The sequence below is a fragment of the Vulpes vulpes genome, chromosome 7, assembly GCF_048418805.1.
Source record: "Vulpes vulpes isolate BD-2025 chromosome 7, VulVul3, whole genome shotgun sequence".
NCBI classification, from domain to species: domain Eukaryota; kingdom Metazoa; phylum Chordata; class Mammalia; order Carnivora; family Canidae; genus Vulpes; species Vulpes vulpes.
Genome location: NC_132786.1, coordinates 84,035,390 through 84,042,517, shown reverse-complemented (window position 1 = coordinate 84,042,517; position 7,128 = coordinate 84,035,390). Strand labels below are relative to the sequence as shown.

The window sequence follows — 7,128 nt, the reverse complement described above, 5'->3', positions numbered from 1 at the left end:
TGTCTGGTTTTGGAATCAAGATAATGCTGGCCTCATGAAACAAGTTTGGAAGTGTTCCCTCCTTTTTTATCCCTTGAAATAGCTTTAGTAGAATAGGTATTATATCATCTTTAAACATTTTATAAAATTCCCCTGGGAAGCCATCTGGCCCTGAACTTTTGTATCTTAGGAGGTTTTTGATGACTGCTTTAATTTCCTTGCTGGTTATTGGCCTGTTAAGGTTTTCTATTTCTTCCTGTTCCAGTTTTGGTAATTTGTGGTTTTCCAGAAATGCATCCATTTCTTCTAGCTTGCCTAATTTGTTGGTATATAGCTGCTCATAATATGTTTTTAAAATCGTTTGTATTTCCTTGGTGTTTGTTGTGATCTCTCCTCTTTCATTCGTGATTTTATTAATTTGAGTCTTTTTTCTTTTTAATAAGGGTGGCGAGGGGTTAACCTATCTTTCTAATTCTTTCAAAGAACCAACTCCTGGTTTTGTTGGTCTGTTCTACAGTTCTTCTTGTCTCTATTTCATTGAGTTCGGCTAGAATATTTATTATCTCTCCTATTCTGCTTGGTGTAGGCTTTACTTGCTGTTCTTTATCTAATTCCTTTAGGTACGAGGTTAGCTTGTGTATTTGAGTTTTTTCCAATTTTTTGAGGGATGCTTGTATTGCCATGTACTTCCCTCTTATGACTGCTTTTGCTGTATCCCAAAGATTTTGAACAGTTGTATCTTCATTTTCATTAGTTTCCATGAATCTTTTTCATTTTTCTCTAATTTCCTGGTTGACCCATCATCTTTTAGTAGGATGCTCTTTAACCTCAATGTGTTTGAGTTCCTTCCAAATTTCTTCTCATGATTGAGTTCTAGTTTCAAAGCATTGTGGTCTGAAAATATGTAGGGGACAATTCCAGTCTTTTGGTATCAGTTAAGACCTGATCTGTGACCCAGTATATGGTCTGTTCTGGAGAAAGTTCCATGTGCACTTGAGAAAAATGTGTATTCAGTTGCATTTGGATGGAAAGTTCTGTATATATCTGTGAAATCTATTTGATTCAGTGTATCATTTAAGGCCCTTGTTCTCTTGTGATTTTCTGCTTCCAAGAACATTTGTTGAAAGTGCTGGGTTGAAGTCTCCTACTATTAGTGTATTATTATCTAAGTATCGCTTTGGTTATTAATTGATTGATATACTTGGCGGCTCCCACATTAGGGGCATAAATATTCAGGATAGTTAAGTCCTCTTGTTGGATAGACCCTTTAAGTATGATATAGTGTCCCTCTTCATCTCTTACTACAGTCTTTGGGATAAACTTTAATTTATCTGATATGAGGATTGCTACCTCAGCTTTCTTTTGAGAACCATTTGAATGGCAAATGGTTCTCCACCCCTTCATTTTCAGGCTAGAGGTGTCCTTAGGTCTAAAACGAGTCTCTTGTAGATAGTATATAGATGGGTCTTGCTTTTTCATCCAGTCTGATACCCTGTGTCTTTTGATGGGATCATTTGGCCCATTCACGTTCAGAGTAACTATTGAAAGATGAATTTAGTGTCATCGTATTACCTATTCAGTCCCTGTTTTGTGGATTATTTCTTTGGGCTCTTTCTTTTACAGGGTCCCCCTTAATATTTCTTGCAGAGCAGTTTGGTGGTCACATATTCTTTCAGTTTCTGTTAGTACTGGAAGCTTTTTTTATCTCTCTTTCTATTCTGAATGATAGTCTTGCTGGATAAAGTATTCTCGGCTGCATGTTCTCTTCATTTAGTACCCTGTATATATCATGCTATCCCTCTCTGGCCTGCCAGGTCTTTGTGGAGAGGTCAGCTGTTAATCTGATATTTCTCCCCATATACATTAAGAATCTCTTGTCTTGAGCTGCTTTAAGAATTTTCTCTTTATCTTTGAAATTTGCAAGTTTCACTATTAAATGTCGAGGTTTTTATTGATTTTTTTTTGGGGGGGTCCTCTCTATCTCTTGATCTGAATACCTGTTTCCTTCCCCAGATTTGGGAAGTTCTCAGCTATGATTTGTTCAAATATACTTTGTGGTCCTATCTCTCTCAGGCTCTTCTGGAATCCCAATTAGATGTATATTCTTCCTTCTCAAGCTATCATTTATCTCCCTGAGCCTTTCCTCATGGGCTGTTTTTCTCTTTTTTCCTCAGTTTCCTTCCTTATCATCAATTTGTCTTCTATGCCACTCACACTCTCTTCCACCTCATTAACTCTAGCAGTTAGAACATCCAGTTTGGACTGCATCTCATTTAACCTATTTTTTATTTCAGCCTGACTAGATTTCAATTCTGTAGTAACTAAGTCTCTAGAGTCCTTTATGCTTTTTTCCAGAGCCACTAGTAGCTTTATAATTGTACTTCTAAATTTAATTTCTGACATCGTATTTAAATCCAAATTCTGTAACTTTGTGGAAGAGAATATTGTTTTTTTTCTTTTGTGGTGAATTCTTCTTTCTAGTCATTTTGTCCAGTGCAGAGTGGCTGTATGATCAGGCTGAGTCAAAAATATCAACCATGACCCAAGTAAAATTCACCCTAGATGATTCCAAAGAGGTCAGAGACCAGAAAATAAAAGAAAAAGAATGGAACAAAATAAAACAAAAGGACCACCAAAGTGAAAAATTTTTAAACAAAGTAGTAAAAATAAAAAGCCAAAAACCAAAATCAAGGAAGAAGAAAAAAGAAAAAGAAAAAAAAAAGTAAGAAAAAGAGAAAAAAAGGCGGGGGGGGGGATGGTGGTGGTGAGGAAATGGTAGTGGAGAGAGAATGTAGTCTAGCTGAGGGGTCCTGGAAGGTTATCCTCTTGGTTCTGAGTGTATTTTGTTCTGTATGTTGTTAGACGCTCAATCCCAAATTTATATAAACCAACAATACTTATAGAAAGTCCCAACATTGACCACAAAAACATAAACAAGATAAAAGAGGCAGGCAGAATGGGAAGGAAGAGAGAACATAGTCTCACAGAATGAACCAACATGGTATTCCACTTGGTTCTTGGTGTATGTTGGTCATGTTTTAGAAGGTACTAACTTCCACCATTGTAAAACAAAATGAGGCAGGAAAAACAAAAAACAAATTTTTTGTATCTCTACCAAAATTAAATTGAATATGTTGAAGGGAATTCCAGAAGTGAAAAACACATCTAAGACATGTAATTGTAGAAATATTAAAGTCAAAAAGGAAAAAACTTAAATGTGAAGAGTATGGAAAATATTGTAGTTCCAATAAATATTGGAAATTTTTAGTCTTGGGGCCCCTGAGTGCCTCAGGCAGTGGAGTATCTGCCTTTGGCTCAGGTCATGATCCAGGTGTCCTGGAATCGAGCCCCATGTAGTGCTCCCTGTTCGGTGGGGAGTCTGCTTCTCCCTCTCCCTCTGCCCCCCCTCCACGTTCTCTCTCTCTCTCCCCCCTCAAATAAATAAATAAAATTTTATTAAAAAAAATTTAGTCTGATATAAAAACGAGTCGTTGGAAAACGGAAATAAAAAAGACCCTCCACTGTCTGTCATCTCCGCACTGGGAGCAGCTCTCCTGCTACAGCCCCTCACCCCCTGAAAATGTACGCCTGCGCAAAGTTCGTCTCCACTTCCTTCTTGGTCCAGAGCACCTCTCAGTTGTTGAGCTGATCACTGTCTGCAGTGGTGCTAAAACCACCGGAGACACTGACAGATAAGAGCCTCAGCAGCTTGGCAGCCCCATGTCCCCTGACCTCACTTATTCCTAGCCCCAGCTTCCAAACCAGTGCCATTTCAAGGGACGTTGACACAGCAGCCAAGCTCATTGGGACTGGGGTTGCCACTGTAGGGGAGGCTGGCTCTGGGGCTGGAATTGGGACTGTGTTTGGGAGCCTCATCATCAGTTATGCCAGGAATCCCTCTCTGAACCAACAGCTCTTCTACGCCATTCTGGGCTTTGCCCTTTCAGAGGCCATGGGACTCTTGCCTGATGGTGGCCTTTCTCATCCTCTTCACCGTGTGAAGGAGTCGTCTCCACCTCCCATAGGTCTTTCTCCCACGTCTTGTCTGCCCTGTATGTTCCTTTTCCTATACCTCCCCAGGCAGCCTGGGGAAAGTGGTTGGCTCAGGGTTTGACAGAGGGAAGACAAGTAAATACTGTATTAATAAGATTTTTTTAAATAAATAAATAATAAAAGGACCCTTTAGTTCTATATATTATTTTCTCTCAGTCCTGAGGCTTTCCAGTGCTGCTTGTTCAGTAAACTTGCTTTTCCCTTGTACTTCCAGTAGTACTTCCCCCAGTTCTGGGGGAAGGGTCTGCTGTGCTGATTCTCAGGTGTCTGTACCTGGGTAGAGATGTCCTGCCCCTTGCCAGGTGCCGGTCTCAGTATGAGCTGTTTATCCTGTGAGACCTTTGTTCCCTAGAGGACCCACCTTTCCCAGGCACAAAGTGAAACAAAGATGAAAAACAACAATGGTGGCGGCAGATTTCCTGCTCTGGAGTTGAGCAACTTGTGAGTAACTAACTGCAGTTTCCCAGTCCGCACTGGCCTAGATGTTCCTGAGGGCAGGTGTGGGTGCACTGAGATCTGCACAGCTTGCAAGGTGATCAGTGGCAGGAGAGATCTTGTTTTCCTGTGCCCTCCTCATGTCCACCTGTCCCAGGGGGAACAAAGGATCACGGCTTTGTCTGTCTGGGCACCCTGGGATCTGGGGTCCCGCACTGCTTGACCCATGCTCCTGGGGCCTGCCTCTCCCAAAGGGAATGGGTTACAGCCACCTCCGTCTGTTGCCAGGCTCTGGGGTAAAGGCAGCTCTGCTAGGCGTACCTGCTCTTTTAGTGACTCTAGGAATTTTGAGGCATCACTGCCCCTCCTGCGATTCTGCCTGATCTCCCCACTAAGTACTTTCCCCATTTTATTTTAAATAGTTATTTAATGAACAAATGTGGTGACTGTTTTTATTTTATAGCACACCATACTGAAAGGATGTTACTAAAAGTTAGAAGAGGTTACCCTTGGTTGATGGACCAAACTATTCAGCGATTTTTATTTTCTTTTTATTTTTTTTATTTTTTTTATTTTCTTTTTAAAATACTGTTGCTTTTTCCTGAATTTCCACAGTAAGCACATATTACTCCTACATTCATAAAATGCCATTTCAAATTTGAAACATAAATAAAGTGGACCATAATTCTTTCAATAATATATATTACACAGCACCCATGAAGAATTTCCTCCCTATTCAACCTCAGCAAAAAAGCACATATACTATTAATAGCCATCTGTGCTACCATTGAGATATGTTGCATTTTTGATGTGGTTAATTGATATTTCTTTTCAGAAAAACAAATTAAAAGCAGAACAGTTTCCTCATTTAGAAGCTTGGTATCATGAAAAAGAATGTCTTCTTCCTTCCCCATATGCTCACCCAAGAACCCAATCCCTCTACGTCCAACTTTGCGCAAGTTAGCTAACATTTCTACACATATGGTGGAGCTACTGTATGGGTTACTGGCTAACTGCCTCTTAGGACTAAGGCTTTCCTCTCTCTCTCTCTCTCTCTCTCTCTCTCTCTCTCTCTCTCTCGTTTCTTTAAGATTTTATTTATTCATGAGAAACACAGAGAGCGAGAGGCGGAGACACAGGAAGAGGGAGGAGAAGCAGGCTCCATGCAGGGAGCCCAATGTGGGACTCAGTCCCGGGACTCCAGGATGACGCCCTAGTCTGAAGGCAGACACTCAACCACTGAGCCACCCAGGTATCCCTAAGGCTCTCGTCTCTATTCTGCTCTGGGATGCTGAGTCTGGGACTTTAAAAACTACATATCCCAGATTCCTTGCCAGCTGGATTCCAATGAAGATTCGTCAGTAGGAGTCACTTGCTGGTGACTGGAAGGTCTCTAGGTTCTTTCAGCATCTGTGCCTAAACTGTATCTCCATTGTAGGTGACCCTCCAGCTCTAGCTTCTCTTAGCACCCCTCCCAGCACCAGGAACACTAAGACCATCCAAAACACCAGCCAGCTGCTTTGCATCAGGGATCCAAGCACTATGCAATGTGGGTCCCAGAGACATCAGCATGGGCCAGTCTGTGTACACCTTCTGCTATGTTCTCCTCCTGGAAGATCCAAGCACCACTGGTTCATGCTCTCACTTCAAAGGTCCAGGCACCAACTCTGGAGGGAGCAGGGATATCTCTCCTTTGAGCCCCTGTGTTCTAAGAACTTAACTCTGCCCTTCATTTCCCCAACCTGAATAACTGCTAATATATTTACATAGATAAGAAATACCCTTCCTCACTCATACTCCCAGTGGAAAATCACTCAGATTTGTGCCTCAGCAAACCATACATTTCTGATCCTTTGAATTGCTTGTGAGCAGTCCAAATGGCATGTTTTAAAGTCTATCATGTCAAGGGTATACTGTATTTCTGAAAATTGTTCATATGAGATTGATAATAAACCTAGCTGTATCTGCACATCTGCAAGTACGTTCCAAAATCTGTAATTTCCTACATCCCTTGAAAGAACAATTTTACTGCCAGGAAGTTCCAATTCCTAAGTGGATGAGTTCCCAGTTAATAAGAGAATTGATTTCCTACCCAAAAAGTGTTACTCCTTCCCCCAAATACTAACTGTTGGTTGACTCTTCACACTTTCATCCCATTTTCATCTTGGAGGAAAGGAGCCAAGAAACTATAGTAAGACAAATTATGTTATTTAAAAAGACCTCTACTTTAGCATTCCCTAGAGAGTTCCTTAAATCGTAAGAAATTCCCCTAAGATAATGATCAAAATACTAAGTTTCGGGATGCCTGGCTGGCTCAGTCAGTAAAATATGTGACTCTTTTTTATAAAAAAAAAAAAAACAGATTTATTTATTTATTTATTCAGAGAGAGAAAGAGAGAGAGAGAGAGAGAGAGGCAGAGGGAGAAGCAGGCTCCATGCAGGGAGCCCGACGGGACTCCATCCCCCGTCTCCAGGATCACACCCCAGGGCTGCAGGTGGCGCTAAACCACTGTGCCACCGGAGCTGCCAAAATATGTGACTCTTAATCTCAGGGTTGTGAGTTGATGTACTGAGTGTAGAGATTCCTCAAAAATAAAATCCGTAAAAAAAATAAGATACTAAGTTTTCTGTGCATATAGCCAACTTTCATTTGTGACAGGA

The 7,128-nt window shown here is 41.0% G+C and overlaps 1 pseudogene; it reads left to right on the top strand.

Annotated features, from left to right (window-relative positions):
• The first annotated feature begins 3,559 nt into the window (after positions 1 to 3,559).
• Positions 3,560 to 3,980, top strand: LOC112923832 (ATP synthase F(0) complex subunit C2, mitochondrial pseudogene; annotated as a pseudogene).
• The last annotated feature ends 3,148 nt before the right edge of the window (positions 3,981 to 7,128 follow it).